Consider the following 17,707-nt stretch of genomic DNA (forward strand, 5'->3'; position numbering starts at 1 on the left):
TATCTCTGGAGTTTCCTGTGAGTTCTGCAGATATTTGTGTGTGTGTGTGTGTGTGTGTGTGTGTGTGTGTGTGTGTGTGTGTGTGTGTTTTGGAGTTCCATGGTATAGTTGATTATGTCACATGTGAATGCACAACCTTAACACTTTGCAACACCCAATATTTACTGTCAGAGAAAAGCTACATTATGAAGGGTAAAGAAAGAAGAGTGCAGCGATATCAAAGCTAATGTCTGCTAAGTGGAAACTAAATTATTGCAAAAAGAATCACAATGGGTATGAACAAGCAGTCATTATTAATGTGTGTTTCAATCAACACTGACATTAAAAACAATGCCACAATAACCATGTATAACAGTTTTTATTGAGAACATTAATTCATTCAAGTACATTTGCACACTGCTAATCCCAGATATAAAGTAAAACTTTATCACTACAAACAATGTAACTGTAACGGGAGCTGTTAGAAGAGATAACCAATAAATAGAATGTAATTTTGAATTGATGTCTTTCATGAAACAATCTGCACATTGATTAACAGGCTTTAGATCAGAAAGAACAGGTCCATCTCTGTTATAGGGTGCACAATTTCATAAATTATATATGTACTGTAATTAACCCTTCTGTCAAATTCTGTTTGTGCATGTGCATGTGTGTGTGCATGCAAGCAGGCACATTCTCAAGCATGCGCAGGCTAGGAAGTACAATCGAAGGACTAGATACCGGGTGTCTGTCATTTGCTGTTTGCTGGTGATCTCTCGATAGTATGACATAGAAACCAAGGTAAAGCAAATCTAGGTCTTGAAAGAGAAAGCTGAAGAAGTCAGATTACAGATCATTTTTGAGAAAACGAAATATGTGTCAAACCAAAAAGATGCACCAAAAATGATTACTACAAAATATTGTGAGATCAATAGAATTCACAAATTCAATTGTCTCGCAGAGGTGATACAGACCAATGGGATAGAGTAAGAAGGCCATGAATAGAGAAATCAAAAGATGATCAGAAAATCATAGAAGACTGGAAACATCTTCCATAAATCCACAACTGTCACATGACGTTGAAGTGAGTTATTACAAGGGTTGAATGAAAAGTAATGCCTCCACCTTCGTTAACTGGGTTTGGATGGGAATATTTTAATACATCAAATGCAGAAATAATCCTTAGAATGTGATATTTAGTTACCAATATTCACTTTTCCACATAATCACCAGCCAATTGGATACATTTCTGCCAATGATGAACAAGTCTTCTGAAGCCATCAAGGAAGAAGTCGACACAGTTTCCGCAACCACAATCTCACAGTTCTCTCAACACCTTCATCAGAAGCATAATGATGTCCCCGCAGATCGTCTTTCATTATCGGGAACAGATGGAAGTCAGACGGTGCTAAATCAGGACTGTATGGAGGATGCCGTATGGTGGTGAGATTCAGTCTCTAATGTTCTGCTGTGGTGGCACATGAAGTGTGTGGTTTGGCATTGTCATGCTGCAGGAAAACATTTCCCTTTTCCTTTCGGACCCTTGTTAGCAATCGTTTCAGAATTCGTAGCGATGTGATTTAACGTTCTGAATTTATTGTTGTTCCACGATCAAGGAAATCAACATGGATAACACCATCTGTGTCCCAGAACACTGTGGCCATGATTTTTCCAGCTGAGAGCTGCATCTTGAATTTCTTTTTGTGGGGCAAGTCTTTGTGTCGATATTCCATAGAACAAAGTTCGTCTCTGGGTCGTAATGGTGTACCTACGTTTCGCCTCCTGTCACAATTGAATTGAGAAAGGTGTCACCTTCATTGTCATAACGTGAGAGGAGTTCCTGGCAAATTTCAAGTCTGTGCGATTTCATTTCAGGAGGCAGCATCCAGGATACCCATCATGCACAGATCTTCCGATAGCCAAGAAATACAATGAGGCGCACGCGTTCTTGTGAAATGCTGATTGTGTTATCAATTTCTCTGTGAGTGATACGACGATCGTCCTGAATCAATCTGTCAACATTTTGGTTGTGAAACTCATTGGTTGCTGTCACAGGATGTGCAACTCTTTGTTTTATCAATTTCTCTGTGAGTGATACGACGATCGTTCTGAATCAATCTGTCAACATTTTGGTTGTGAAACTCATTGGTTGCTGTCACAGGACGTGCAACTCTTTGTTTGTCATGCAGGTCAGATGTTTCCGCCTCAGCATCTTTAAACTTACTCCCACAATGATGCACAGTACTCACATCAACACAATCACTATAAACTGCTTTCATTCTCTGATGAATCTCCTTTGGGGTGACACCTCCTGCTGACAAGAATTCAATGACTGCACGTTACTTAAATCACATTGACCGACCGTCTGTGCAGGGTTCCACACTTAACACTGTAACAACACAACTGTTCAATGCTAAGACTCCCGCCAAAAGAAAATCAGAAACCTTACACACATCAGAAACATTGGCCACGGATTGAAAAGGTGCACTAAAAATATCAATCTAGAGAGAAGAATCATCAAGAATATCCTTCTTCCCAATAAGACAGAAGAAAGCCACAGACTGTGCAGTAGACAAGTGACTGACTAGATACCTAACATAGTACACGACACGAAGAAACAGACTGAAATTTTATGGGTTTTCAAGAGAATGCTGGACACTCGACAAACTAAATTGATCTTGGAGTACACAGAAAACATTGAGAACATGAAGTGAATCACTGAAATCAGAAAAGATCTCAATGATGCTGGCTTAACAGACTTTGATATACAAGACAGACAAATATTTAACAACAAAGTACTCAAGTGGAAAGTGAGCCAAGAGGTCAATAAATTCAAGAAAGGAAGAACTTCATCAGTAGAATGTACACAATATTAGGGTACATTGTTGTAACGGCGCGAACGTAAGAAGACAGGCATGGGACGATGTGCAGTGGCAAGGAGCAGTGTTCCATTTGACACTCCAGCCAATAGTGTCATTCAGCAAAGCCTGCCAGTAGCATGCAATTCAGGGTGTGCATAAAAAATTAAGTGTTGATTTTCATGTTAATTTAGGTACAGTGAGGTTACTTAATTACTATAAAGTTCATTATAGGAGGCATAAAGCAAACACAAGTATTATGTTAAGAAGTGACAGTGCTATTTTGCTGAACATATAATTTCTACTAGGTACAGTCAGAAGCAGAAACAGTCATCTGGTGTAGTGCCTGCCCCATCATTACCAGTCACCAGGATAGGTGATGGCTGGAGTGTGGTGAGTGGGACAGACAGAGCACTCTGGCCATGCCACAAAATATTCTCCGTCTCTCTCTGCACAGAGCACATCATGCTGCAGCCTTCTTACGTGCAAACCACTATACGAGCTCATTAACTATACAGTTCACAAGATACACAGATGAGTCAAAGCATTATGACCACCTGCTTAACAGCGTGCTGGTCCAACTCGGGAATGCAGTACAACAGTGATTCTGTGTGGCACGGCTATTTCAGTCCTTGGTAGGTTCAGAAGACACATGGCACCAGATGTCTACACACAGGTCATGAAATTCCCATAAATTGTGAGCTGCAGGTTCGTGGGCACAGAGCTGACACCCTGTAGCACCACAAATACATTCAGTTGAGTTCAGATCATATGAATTTAGAGACCAATATATCAACATCAGTTCACAACGATGCTCCTCTAACCACTGCAGCATACACAGTTAGCCTACTGCAAAATGTCAGTGCTGTCAGGAAAGACATCAAGCATAAAGATAATGTTCATGCAGTTCATAGCTGTCGTGGTGCCTTTGATCAGCACCACAGGTCCCACAAAAACACAAGTGAATGCCCCCCCCCCCTCCCCCCAAAGCACAATGTGGCCCCACCAGCCTGCACCTGTGGTACAGATACAGAGAATGTTTCAAGCAGCAGCTCACCTGGTAATCACCATCAACCTAGTGTGACAAGAAACATGATTCATGAAACATTTTCACTGACCCACAGTCCAATCCAGTGAGCCCACGATCACTACAATCATAATCAATGATGTCACTGAGTAAAACTGGGAACACACAGGGGTCGCCAGCTGCAGAGCCATATGTTCAACAATGTGCACTGAACAGTGTGTTACAAAACACTTGTGCCTGCAACAGCAGTGTACTCAGTCAGCAGATCACCATCTGTCCTCTTTTACTGAGTGTACATGCCTCCATCCTCAACGTTCTGTGACGTGCCGTGTATGTTGAAGATTGTATCACCTACTCACTGTTCCACCATCCTTCAACCACTTTCCATAGATGCTCATGAATCTAGAACGTGAACAGTTTCATAACTTCTGATATGCGCTTTCCCAGATGCTGGTCCAAAAAATCTGCCTTTTTGGCAAGCCATTTATTTTACTGGATTTCCGCATTTGCAGCACTATCATTGCTAGAATGATTCTGTATTTACCTTGGCATCACTTATATACTTTCCTTACCATGTCACATGCCCACAATGCCACCAGGTGGTACATCCACAACAGCAGGTGACATTTAACTCCTGGTAAGCAGTGGTCATAATGTTTTGCCTAACCAGTAAATGTAACTAGAGAAAGAATATAATATGGTGATCACCACAGAAGGGCATACAGAAGAAACTGATTACAAGGAGAACGATTATATGTTTCCGTTAATCACAAAAAGGAAGGATTAATCTAACAGCCAAAATATGCTGAGTTAGTTTGTTGGATTCATAAAGCAGAGCGAAAGGATTCAGAAAAAGAAAAATGGGAGGCTAAGGAATAAATGCATCAGAAGATCAAGAACAGACCCAGTAAGGTAAACCAAACAGATTAATGTAATTCATGGAAATGGTGGAAGCAAACAGCAAACAAGAATGTGCTGGAAAAGTTAGCAAAAAATAAGGAAGTGTGAGAAGAAAGTTGACACTAGAATGAATACACAGTAAGGAAGATGCTGCACAGAATAAATCAAATGATACGTGACATATAACAACAGGAGGGCCAGTTAATAGTCACATTAAAACAGGGCCAGGAAACAAAACAGAAGGAATAATTACAAAGGTGGAGAAAGACAATGCAAAACTACAAGAATGTACTGTAAAATTAAAAACAAAATTAAGCTATGACTAAATGGAGGAGATAGCACAGCTAGAACAGTGAGTCAAGAAGTATCACAAACAGCAGTAGAAATCACAGACCAAGTGAAAATATGCTGACGAGGAGAAGCTACAGAATGAAAAATTTCCCAGATATAGCTAGATAGTGAAGACAGCATAAAAAAGGTAGAACCAAATCTTCATGTCAAAATTGATACTGTTGAGAACAAAATATAAATGAATCACAAAGACATTAAATATATCATATGAATACAAATGTTTCCAGGAAGTACCAAAGTCAACAAGGAAGTGACAAATGAAATACAGTGTGATTAGCTAAGTCAAATTTATTAATGGATGTCAATTCAAGAAGTACACTCAGAAATGGCAACTAAGTTCAGGTGTATTACTGAGGAATTTTTGAAGGTATCTAACAATACCTAAGTAGAAGTAGAAGTAGAAAAATTTGATTTTGTAATGAATCTTTTTCAGGAGTCCAGCTAGAAATCTCAATTAGAATAGATAAAACTGAGCAACAGGCTGTGTTTTTGTGCAATTCTAGTTTAAAAACAAGTAAGATGCAAGTCTGAACTCAATGTGCTACTGGTACAGCAGAGAAAGTTAGAGATTTCTCATAGCTTTTATTGAAAAAGTACTTGAGATGCATGCATGCCCCAGTATCAGTTCTGGTAGTTGTTGAATCTCTTTGGTTGTGTTGTTATGCTATGGCTTCTCATGCATCCTCACTGATGGCAATTTTGCAGCAATTCAAGGACGATTTAAGAGTGTGCACAGCTTGCAGCTTGGCAATCGCTTCAGGAGGCTGTCGGCTGGAGGTTGGCAGGGAGTTGCCCTCTGGACAGAGCCATGCTTAGAATCATGCCTTGTTCTGAGGTGTAGTCGTGGGTTGCTCCTTGTGTCTGAATTACTGGTGTGTACATAGTGGTCCAAACCTTTGGCTACTGAAGAGTTAAGGTCTTACTCTGTGTGCAAAGAGAGAAGGCCATATGCTGCAGTTCATTTTGGCGAGTTCCCTGCTGCTTTGGTTGATGGTCGTGGCAACCTACATTGTCCTTGAGAGACTTCGAGCTATTGCTGGACAAACTTCCACTCTGTTGCCACTAGATGTCATTTATTGTTCTTGTCCAGTCATTCTACTGGTTGTAGTTTGGGTGATGCATTAAAGGTGGATCATTCTGAAATCATTAAGCCTAATGCTCATTTGATTGTAATTCTCACTTTGCACTGTTGGTGCTTTATTTCCATGGTGTTTGGGGGATGCCTGTACAGTCTTTCACTTGCTATCTGAGTGTATGTTTTAGAATACATACTGGTTGTGCACTGTGTTCAAGAAAGCTGGCAATAATGCCTTTTTGTAGTTTGCAATTTTGTAGTATAGTGTAATGGTCTATTCTGTCTATTTATAGCAAGTCAAACGTTATTTGCACTATTGGTGTATGTATTTGCTAATCAACAAATCAGCTTCACTGAATTTAAATACTTCCTTTGGTTTATTATTTCTGGTGCAAAAACAAGTTCTGTTACATTTTCAGAATTCACCGTTCTGTTTAAGTGGTTTTTGTACAGTTTGTCATTCACTTGCTATGTAACCTAATTTGTATTCTGTATGTCCTAGAAGCTGCACAAACAAGCAATCACCTGGGCTTCTAAAAGTAAAGCTCTTGATAATACTTGAAAAGTTAGTTCTATTACTGCATTCTGCTCCATCTGATTCACAGACTCGTGTAATTTATGTACATTGAAATACTTTCATTAAAACTCTGTTTTTTCTACTTCTAAGACGAGTACAGTTTGTTTCTTTTTTAAACGCCTCATTTTTTACCTGCTTTAGTATAGATTGTAAAACATTCTACTTTGTCTGCTTCACAGATGTGTGTAATTTACTGTTCTTTGCAAATTTTGTGTATTAATGGTTTCACACACATTTTGATAAGTTTTGGATGTACTGTTGGGTGTGCTACACAGACAGGTGTAATTTGTTGCCCTTAAAATTATTTTGCATTTATGGTTGCATCTGCTTCACAGATGTGTATAGCACTCAAGTGTCAGGTATCTGTTACTGTGGTGAATCAGTTTTACTTGTTTTGATACTTGTAAGATAGGCCTTTGTGGGTTTTTTATGTTTTTATGCTCTGCGCCATACTACACCCAGACCCTAGCTCCCTACCAGTTCAACGGTAGCAGAGTATGGTTTGACTGAGGGGCACAGTTCTGATCCTGTGTACTGGCAGGGGAAGAAATTTTGTCTTGGCAAAATGTACTGCATGAAACGTCCTGGCAGATTTGGAAATTTTGCCTTGGTGAAGAGTACTACTTGAAACTTCATGGCAGATTAAAACTGTATGTCAGACAGAGACTCAAATTTGGGATCTTTACCTTTCGTAGCAAGTACTCGACCGTCTGAGCTACCCAAGTACAGCTCATGCCCCATCCTCACAGATATACTTCTACCAGCACCTCATCTCCTACCTTCCAAACTTCACAGAATCTCCCCTGCAAAACTTGCAGGACTAGCACTCCTGGAGAGGAGGGAAGAGCCACATTGTGCAGATACAGTTTTGATTCCTTTGGGTGTGATAGACTAGAAACAATTAGTAATTTCCCCATAATTGTTTCCAGGAAACAGATATGCATATTCCCAGGATTCTAGGATTCTCACAAACAATTCACAAATGAGCACAACAAAGCACTACATAATTCTGAATAGGAATATATGGACTAGAATGAAAGGATGCAAAAAGGCATTCTAGTGAATAGAAGATAAAATAAGCTATATAAATAAAAACTCTCACACTCTGATTGGTCAACGGTATTCTGTAAGGACTCTGAAAGTTTGAAATTTGCAATAATAGTTCATCTGCATGAATGGAATGAGGACCCCACAGAAAAGTTTTTCAAGGTGAAACCAAGGTCAAGTTCATTTTTGCAAGTGGTAACCCCTATTTTTATATTCATATTCTACGGGAAAAAATACGCATTGTTTGAAGGGAACATTTTTTTACAAAAAACCAATGGTTTGTTGCCAGGGAGCACATCATTGTAACTTTCCCAGGTTACCAGTCTCTCAAATCTTGTATGGTTTCTGAACTCTGTCCAATGGTGAAATTTTTTTGAACTTGAAACGGCCTTGAAATTCTACAGTAGGGATTAACCTGAAATCAAATACCATCGGCATTAGTGGAACCCAATGTGCACCACGTGGAGGTTGCCAGCGGACTTCGCACATCGTTAACCCTGAAAGGGGTTGATTAACATGGTACGCATTGGAAATGTAGGATCTCAGATGCTCAATCAACTGTCTATTATGCCTAATGCACATTTGCGCGCTGTCAGAAAATAGTCTCAACATCATTCAATGTCTGGAAAGCCGCCACAATCCTTTCTCTCATATCTTCTGGCATTGTCGGGTGAGCTCCCCTTAAGAAGAAGAAAAATAGCATTAAGTCTGGTGATCTTGGCGGGAACTCATGAACTGCACACTACTGATACCAATCCATCGATTTGGGTAAGTTCCATTACTGTACCTTCTGACAGATAAGGCCTGATGCGCAGGGGCGTTGTCATGTTGAAATTACATATGTGCTCATACATCTAGGGGGATATTTTCTAATAAAGGAAGCACCAGATTCTGGTGAATATGAAGATAGCACAAGCCGTTCAACATTTTGCCATAAAAAACAGGACCTATCACGTAATCACCAACTAAGCCCACCCAGACATTGATTGACCACTGCCTCTGTATTCGATGATATCATTGCCAGTGAGGATTAGCTTCTGCCAAAAGTGTGCGTTATGGAGATTGACTCCTCCCATGTTGTTGAACTTTGCCTCGAACGTAAAGAGAGTGTGTGAAGAGAAAGGGATCACGACGTATTTGCGTATCGGCCCATCAACAAAATGCCAGGAATCTCTCAGGATTCCCAGGCTCAAATGCTTGGGTGATATGTAAGCAATATGGGTGGAATTTAAAGAATCTTAAAACACAAGATACCGCCAATCGAGGCACGCCATGCATTCGCTGAATCTGACAAGTCAAAAGGTGTGGATCTTTAGCGACAATAGCACAAACTCCCTGCAAGAAAATATTGACGTAGATAATCAAATAATGAAATACCCCATGGTAATCCGTCCTTTTCAGATATGGAGAGAAGGCAGAAATGAAAGACGGGTCCGAGAAAGTCGACTGCAAGACAAAGTGACTCAGATAAATTTTTCTCTTATGGGCTCCAAACATTGATGTTGAGAATAACTTTGCTTGTATGTATTTGGAAAATTTTCACTTTGGAACTCGTTAGAGTCTCGCATGACGAGATTGTTCTGAGTCCCACGAGTCGAAATTCATCAGAGTTCAACGAGGTGGAATTTTTCTAAATCCCTTAACACACTTTTTTTTTTAAGAACATAAGAGAAAAATTTATGAAAGTCAAGCCAGTCAAGAATCATTCTAAGTCAGCAAAGCCAAGAAATTTTCAGAGTCTCCAAAGGTAAAATTTCTCTGAACCTCCAAGTCATGATTTCAAAATCCCCGACAATGATGCTTATTAGTTAGCCTCGAAGCTTCACCCTCCTCTTCTCTGATTGTGCTGGCACAAGTACAATGCTGGTCTCTGATTTGGTACCCCCAAGTGGTGCACACCGGATTCCGCTAATGCCGACGGTATTTGCTTTCAGGTTAATTCCTACTGAAGAATTTCAAGGCCATTTCAAGTTCACGAAAATTTCACCAGTGGACAAAGTTCAGAAACCGTACAAAATTTTCATTCAAATGTTTACCTGATCTCGCTTCGTTCTCGAGATACTGGTAACCTCAAAAAGTTACAGTGAAGTGCCCCCTGGCGACAAAACATTGGTTTTTCTAAAAAGCGTTCCCTACAAACAATGTGGTTTTTTTTAGGTAGAATATGAACATGGAATAAAAAATTGGGGTTACCTTTTGCAAAAATGAACTTGACCATGGTTTGACCTTGAAAACATGGTTCAAGGTCATTTTGAGGTAATCATTCCACGACCCCGTTCAAACCTTACAACTTTTACTAGAGATCTTTTTTGCAGAATTGTGCCGCTCCAAAGATATCGGCCGGCATATTTTAAATTGGGACTATATGTAAACCAAGGTACTGACAGACAGTGGCAGCTGTTGTGTAAGAGCTCAAGAGCATGTGAACACCGTAACTTTTGACACCTAGCGGATTTATTGGTTAATTTTCTTTGAATGCTGTTCAATGTATTGTAGATGCAGTAATCTGAAATACATGGCACTGAATCTACCGCAATGTACTAAATTGCTGTTCTAGACTCGGTGAAACTTGGCATCAGGGTCATGAGCACACTTTCACTTGTTCACATTTTAAGGAGCTTCTGCATATGGGCAATGGCATGACATAATTGCCTTATGAGCCAAATACATGAGAATTGGATAAGCAATGTGCACAGTCCACAGCGTGCACTGCTAGCCCTTGCCACTCAACTACAAGTTCACGTGGTAAAACGCTGCAGCAGACTTTGATCTATGTTCACTTGGCATAAATCCCGCTAGGCGGTAGCACACTCCACCAATAAGCAATTCACTATACACTAAAATTATATTGGACATCAGTATGTTTTATACTTATACTGATAGAAAAACCTATTTTGTGGGGTTCTGAATGAGATGTAGTACATTAAGTTTTGGATATTATCATACATTAATCCATTTGAGCTGTGAGAACCATAAAGCATATCATCATCAATTGTGAGATTGTAGCAATTATTCAAACTTCTGACATCTGTTGATCTTACAGTGGGTCATGTTTATCTGTACTGTATGTTCACATTGTATGTATACATGAACATTCAGGGAAAGCTGTTTCACTGGTTTTCTCTGATATTCACTTAAATGTGGGGTCGAAGATGCAGTAGCCACCAGAAAGATCCCGGGAGGCGCACATTGGCACGGCGCGTCACGGACGGTAGTTGCCGCAAGTAGAGTCCCGTCCACCAGAGGGCACACGAGAATTCGGACGTGACCTCTGCCGGCATAACAACAACAACAACAACTCCGGCAGCATGGGCCGTGCCCAGTCAGTTAACATCGGGCATGCCTAGGACACAGTCCCAGTCTACGCTAAGTGAAGTGCGATGTAAACGTGAACAGTAGTACTACACAATTGGCGACGAGTAGGGTCGTTCTTTCGCGTGTTGCGTCGTTGCTCCGGTTTCGCAGCTTCTCCACGGCATGGAGGATTTGGTGCGAGTTTTGGTTGCGCAGCAGACGGAGCTCATGGCCACCATGAAACAAGTGCTTCCGGCGTTGCTCTCCAAGCAGTCTGCTCCGGCGCAGTTCCCTCTTCCCTTTCCCCCGTATGACGAGACGGCGGAGGATTGGGACGCATATGAACATTGCCTTCGGCAGCACTTCCAGGCGTTTCATGTTGCCGATGCGGAGGTATGTCGTGCTCTCTTCTTGTCTTGGATACCTCCCTCGCTGTATCAAGTTTTGCGGCAGCTAGCGCCATTGCAGGAACCCTCGTCCTTGTCTTTTGACACATTGTGTTCATTGCTGTCTTCATATTATCGCCGCACGCATGTTGTGGCAGCTCGGGTCGAGTTCTATCAATGCAAGAAGCAGCCCCATCAGTCTTACCGGGCGTGGGCCGCTACCCTGCACGGTCTTAGTCACAAGTGCCATTTTGTCACGGAGCAGTCGCGAGAGTCATATGCCCACGTTATGGTACGCGACGTCATTGTTCGTTCAGCCCCTGATAGGGAGGTCCGGCAATGAGCCCTGCAGTTAGAAGACCCTTCCCTCGAGGAAGTCCTGTCCATTGCTCAATCATATGAAGTCTCTCACGCAGCAAGTCAACAGCTGGAAGCGTGGTGCGACGTCGCGGAGGTTCAGGGCGGCGCGGCCGCGTCCACTGTGTCCGGGGTGGACGACGTGTGAGCGGTACAATCCGGCCGTTACGGCCGCTCCCGCACGGCGCGTAAACAGAATTCCGGCCGCCGGCTCCTGTTGCCGTCCTGTGCGTCGTTCTATATACATCATGATCGGTCAGAGTGCCCCAAGCGTTGGGCCGTTTGTCGCAAATGTAATAAAAAAGGTCACATTGCTAAAGTTTGCCGCTCAGCCTCAAAAGAATCGAAGGAAGCAGGTACAGAGGACATGGACGTTGACAGTCAGGAAGTTCCATCGGGCCAGGCTCCCGGCGCATCGGCACGCAAACTCTTTATCGAGGTGTCGGTTCGGTCGCGCCGGTTACAACTGCAAGTAGATACGGGCGCGGCAGTTTCGTTGTTGAATGCACAAACTTATTCCGACCTTGGATCGCCCCCATTGGCGCCAGTTTACCGGCGTCTACGCGGTTATGGTAAACAGTTCATTCCCCTACTGGGTCAATTCACTACCGACGTGACTTACAAATCAGTCACTCGGCCTATTACTTTTATTGTTGTCAGTGATGCGAGCTCCGCTAACCTTTTTGGCCTGGATGCCTTTCAAGCTTTCGGTTTTTCTATCGCTGACACCATACAGTTGGTCTCCGAAGATGTTCCCTATCAATCATTGGAATCTTTGCTCTCAGACTTCCCAGATATTTTTGAGGAGGGCCTGGGGCGTGTTTCAGATTTTGAAGCTCACTTAACGTTGAAGGCGTCAGCTCGCCCGCGTTTTTTACGCGCGAGGCAGATCCCCTTGGCTCTCCGCCCTCAGGTAAAGGAAGACCTGGCCCGGCTAACAGCCCTAGGGGTCGTTCTCATTTCTTCCAGTAAGTGGGCTTCGCCCCTCGTTATTGTAAGGAAGCCCTCGGGAAAATTACGTCTTTGTGGCGATTTCAAGGCCACCATTAATTCCCAATTGGTGGTGGACACCTCTCCTTTGCCTAGTGCTGATGAATTGTTCTCCGCCGTGGCGGGCGGTTGGCCTTTGGAATATCCAGTGCCCCGGCGATATTCCAGCATTATCTTGAGCATGTCACATCGACAATCCCTCATTGTATTAATTACCTGGATGACATAACTGTCACAGGCCGCAGCACGAAGGAACACTTGCACAACCTTCGCACCCTCTTTCTCAAATTCAGGTCTGTGGGCTTGCGTTGCAACCTGCATAAGTCAACCTTCTTCCAACCGTCCATTGAGTATGTGGGTTACACCATCTCTCGGCACGGCATCCAGACACTAGGAAGTTTGGTCCAAGGTATCGTCAACCTTCCTCGGCCCGCTTCGCTGAAAGAGTTACAAGCTTTTTTAGGCAAGATAGCCTATTACCACCGGTTCATTCCCAGGGCTTCCACTATAGCCCACCCCCTGTACTGCCTTCTGCACAAGGGTGTTCCTTTTGATTGGTCGCCTTCATGCGAGCGAGCGTTCACCTCGTTGAAGGGCCTCCTCACATCAGCCCCTTGTTTGACTACTTTTGATCCCCATAAGCCATTGGTCCTGGCTACAGATGCTTCACAGTATGGGGTGGGGGTGGTCCTGGCCCATCGCAACGCAGATGGTTCCAAGCAACCACTGGCGTTTGCGTCTAAAACGCTTAGTCCTGCGCAGGCCCATTACTCCCAGGTGGAAAAAGACGCTTTGGCCATTGTCTACGCTGTTACCAAGTTTCACCCTTTCTTGTATGGCACGAAGTTTCAGTTAATCACTGACCATAAGCCGTTAATATCGTCATTTGGTCCCGCCTCTCAGATTCCAGATAGGGCGGCCCACAGACTACAGCACTGGGCCTTGTTCCTCTCTCAGTACCATTATGACATTCATTTTCGCCCTACAGGACAGCATGCCAACGCCGACGCTCTTTCCCGTCTTCCGGTGGGCCCGGATCCTACGTTCGATCGAGAGGCAATTATGTGTTTTCATTTGGATGTGGCGTCCCGCCAAGCGGTTGATGGCTTCCCGATCACTAGTTCTCGAGTCGCCAGGGAAACGGCAGCTGACCCGGTTCTCCGGCAAGTAGTTCGCCTCATTCAGCAGGGGTGGTCATCCCGCCCTCAGGGCCAGGCCTCGGACCCTCTTCGTAATTATTTTCTTCTACGAGACCGCCTCTCGGTCTTGGACGGAGTTCTCCTTCTGGCTACCGATGATACAGCTCCTCGCGTGGTTGTTCCTGCAAGTTTACGAAGGGAGGTCCTCACGTTATTACATGCGGGGCACTGGGGTGTTTCCCGTACTAAAACCTTGGCTCGCAGACATGTGTACTGGCCCGGTATTGACAGAGAAATTGAGCACTTGGTGGCCGACTGTTCCCAGTGTGCGAGCCAACAAGCATCTCCCAGGGCAGCGTTCTCTTCATGGCCGCCGGCAACCCAAGCATGGGAACGTGTTCACATCGATTTTGCGGGCCCGTTTCTCAATGGCGTTTGGCTCATTGTCATTGATGCTTATTCCCGCTTCCCATATGTGGTTCGCTGCTCCTCAACAACTTCAGAAGTTGCAATCCAGGCACTAGCAAAAATCTTTTCTGTGGAAGGTCTGCCAATCACCCTGGTCTCGGACAATGGACCACAGTTTATTTCGCAGACCTTCCAGGAATTTTGTAGGCACTTCGGTATTCGGCACGTTTGCTCTCCCCCCTTCCATCCACAATCGAATGGGGAAGCCGAGCACATGGTGCACACATTTAAGACGCAGATGAAAAAGTATGTGCACGAATTTCCTGCGGAGGAAGCATTGACGTTTTTCTTGACGGCATACCGGACCACACCAATGGGAGAATGCAGCCCCGCAGAGCTCCTCCATGGGCGTCAACCTAGGGCTCTGCTGCACCTCTCCTCCGGCCTGGTCCTCGCCAGTCTTCACAAAACGGAGTACCTGGTTTTCCACTGGGTATGTCGGTCTGGGCCCGTGGGTTTAGTCGCAATCCACGTTGGATGCCGGCGGTGGTCCTGCGCCGAAATGGCCGCCGGCTCTATACCTTGCAGGCGGGGGACCGGATGGTACGTCGTCACCAAAATCAGCTACGTCCACGTTCGGGCACCCACCCTCCGACCTCTCTGACACCGGCTTCCCCATTGCCGGCACCTGTGGTGGTTTCACAGGGGACGTTACCTCCTCTCCCCGCTGTGACTCTGCCGCACTGCGATGGTTCTCAGCCTTGGCAGCCTCCAGTAGCTCCAGCACCGGCATCGCCATCATTCGAGATGCCCCAGCGAGAGCCGGCCCCCTAGCAGGCCCGGTTTCTCAGGAGGCTGGTTCACCTGTGGTCGTCCCTTCCCCTTCGTCCCCGCCACTGGGTCTTACCCCTCCCGAGGTGGCACAGGATCCGGAGTTCGACAGCTTGTCGCCCGTTCTGTCCCGGGCTCCGGTTGTGGGACGACGGGGGCCTCATCGTGTGGGTCACTTCCAGCCGTATTCGAAGGTTCCAGCTCGAGGGTTGGCAGATCCCCTCGACTCCGGCCATCCAATGGATGTGGGGGTCATCGCTCCTGCCCGACGCTCCACCTTCCGACGCAGTGGATCACAGTGGCTTCACCCCCCGAAGGAGGAGGAGTGCAGTAGCCACCAGAAAGATCGCGGGAGGCGCACATTGGCACGGCGCGTCACGGACGGTAGTCGCCGCAAGTAGAGTTCCGTCCACCAGAGGGCACGCGAGAATTCGGACGTGACCTCTGCCGGCATAACAACAACAACAACAACTCCGGCAGCACGGGCCGTGCCCAGTCAGTTAACATCGGGCATGCCTAGGACACAGTCCCGGTCTACGCTAAGTGAAGTGCGACGTAAACGTGAACAGTGTTACTACAGAAGACGATGTGCTTTTGGCCCTTACCGTTCTCAGCACCTCATTTGTATTCTAGTCAAGTGACCTTGTTGGTCCACAAACAGCAGTTTGTGTTTGGAGTTTGCTGTCTACTGTGAAGGAATCAGCTTTCCTGTACAATGTCAACATGAACGTTGTTGAATCTGTATTAAGCACTAACGGAAAAGAAAATTACCAGGATAAGTTAGTTGCCTCCCAGACCTGATCTAGTTGTGAGAAAGTGACGAAATCAAATAAGTGTGACTACAAGCAAAAATTTAACAAAGACACATATAATAAGTGTAAGTTGTTATGTGGATGTAACAGAAGAATGCCTGGTTTTCGCCCCAAAAGTTAATTCATTAACTAACACATCAATCAGGGATCCTGTACATTTGCCCGAAAAAACAAAACAGCACAAAAATTCCCACTTACACAAAAATGCGAAATGTAGAGCAGCAAAAGCTTAAACATTATTTCGTTCTTGCTGTAAACTGTTCTTAATTATGTACAAAACAACAAAATTCCAGAAAAATTTTCTCCTTTTTTTTCAGGCAAATTATGCATATTATTTATCATTATTACTGTTGACAACAGCTGAAGTTGTATAAATACGTTATTACACATAATTGTTATACAGCAGACGCTATTAATTTTGCACTCTCATATTTATCTGAATTTAAAAATTTGTGAACTCCCAGGATGTATACCTATGAGTAGCGACCGCTCGGAGACAAGCTCACATTCACTCTTATTGGTGAGCAGCAAATTTCACAATGGCAAGCTAATGAAGTAGAATTTGGTTTTGAAGAGGAATACATGACCGGCAATCAGAGTATCACTGTAAATGCGCTATTACAGAAGCCCATGGGATTAAAGTACAACAGAACTCAAGGTTACAGAATTAAACGTACAGGTGATAGATGGAGCAGCACACAAAGAATATTTAAAAATAAATGCTATGAAATACTCAGAGATCAGAAGAGTCATAAATTTCTACATTTGGTTAATTGAATGTGTGAGTGTGCTGCAGAAAAGTGGTTAGGGAAGTATTATTTTTTGTACAACAGATTTCCATAAAGAACAACTAACATACAAGTAGCACAATGGAAGTTACGTATTCGAGAACAAGAAACACAAAAGCCAATTTGGTGTATTTTACCACAGCAAACAAAACTTTGAGATAAAGAATACTTAAATAAGGTGAGGAGAGCTTACCATAAGAAAGCCAGTTCTATCAAATGACTAAGATGCCAAAGTAAAATAATGATTTCATGTATCAGGTATTACAAAGAAACAAAGGAAATGGTAGTGGTTGATTTGTTAGCAACAGTATCAAGGGAAAAAAAAGAGCTATGCTGGTGTTGCTCACATTGGAATTTGTCCCAATATTTACACATTCCACGAGGCAAATGGTCAGATTATAACCTACAGAATGCAGAAGGATTACTTCAAAACAAAGAGTATCCCAACTAAAATTCTCATCAAGAATGATGGGCTATTTAACAACAATGCATGAATAGAAATTCTAATCTGAAGTGATACGGAGCTACTATTAATCTCATTACAATGACCTAGCTCTTATCCCACAGAATGCTCCATGATGGTGATTAACAGACAGTAATAGACTGTATCACAACTATAGTAAAATATTTTTTATGTGGGGAAATTTCCCTTGAAACATCAAATTAAATACACACAGGAATGAGTGCATTATACCTACAAAGTGTTAATATCATGCTGTAGCTTAAATAAAACAACATGTGCACTTGCAGTAATATGCTTCAATATAGTACCCAACAGCATCTTCTTGCCAGCATGTAACAACCTCGGAAGTGGTGACCCAATAGAGACAATCCAACTTAGCACAAAGAGCTTAGTCATGCTACGCATCATACAACAGAATGGTGCAC

At 43.6% G+C, this 17,707-nt stretch overlaps 1 protein-coding gene across 1 annotated transcript in view; it reads right to left on the reverse strand.

The window, feature by feature from the left end:
* The window catches only part of LOC126235281 (E3 ubiquitin-protein ligase RMND5A), a 95,434-nt gene that overhangs the window by 27,872 nt on the left and 49,855 nt on the right, over nucleotides 1-17,707 (reverse strand). The window lies entirely within an intron of this gene.

Source organism: Schistocerca nitens, chromosome 1 (genome assembly GCF_023898315.1).
Source record: "Schistocerca nitens isolate TAMUIC-IGC-003100 chromosome 1, iqSchNite1.1, whole genome shotgun sequence".
Classification (NCBI taxonomy): domain Eukaryota; kingdom Metazoa; phylum Arthropoda; class Insecta; order Orthoptera; family Acrididae; genus Schistocerca; species Schistocerca nitens.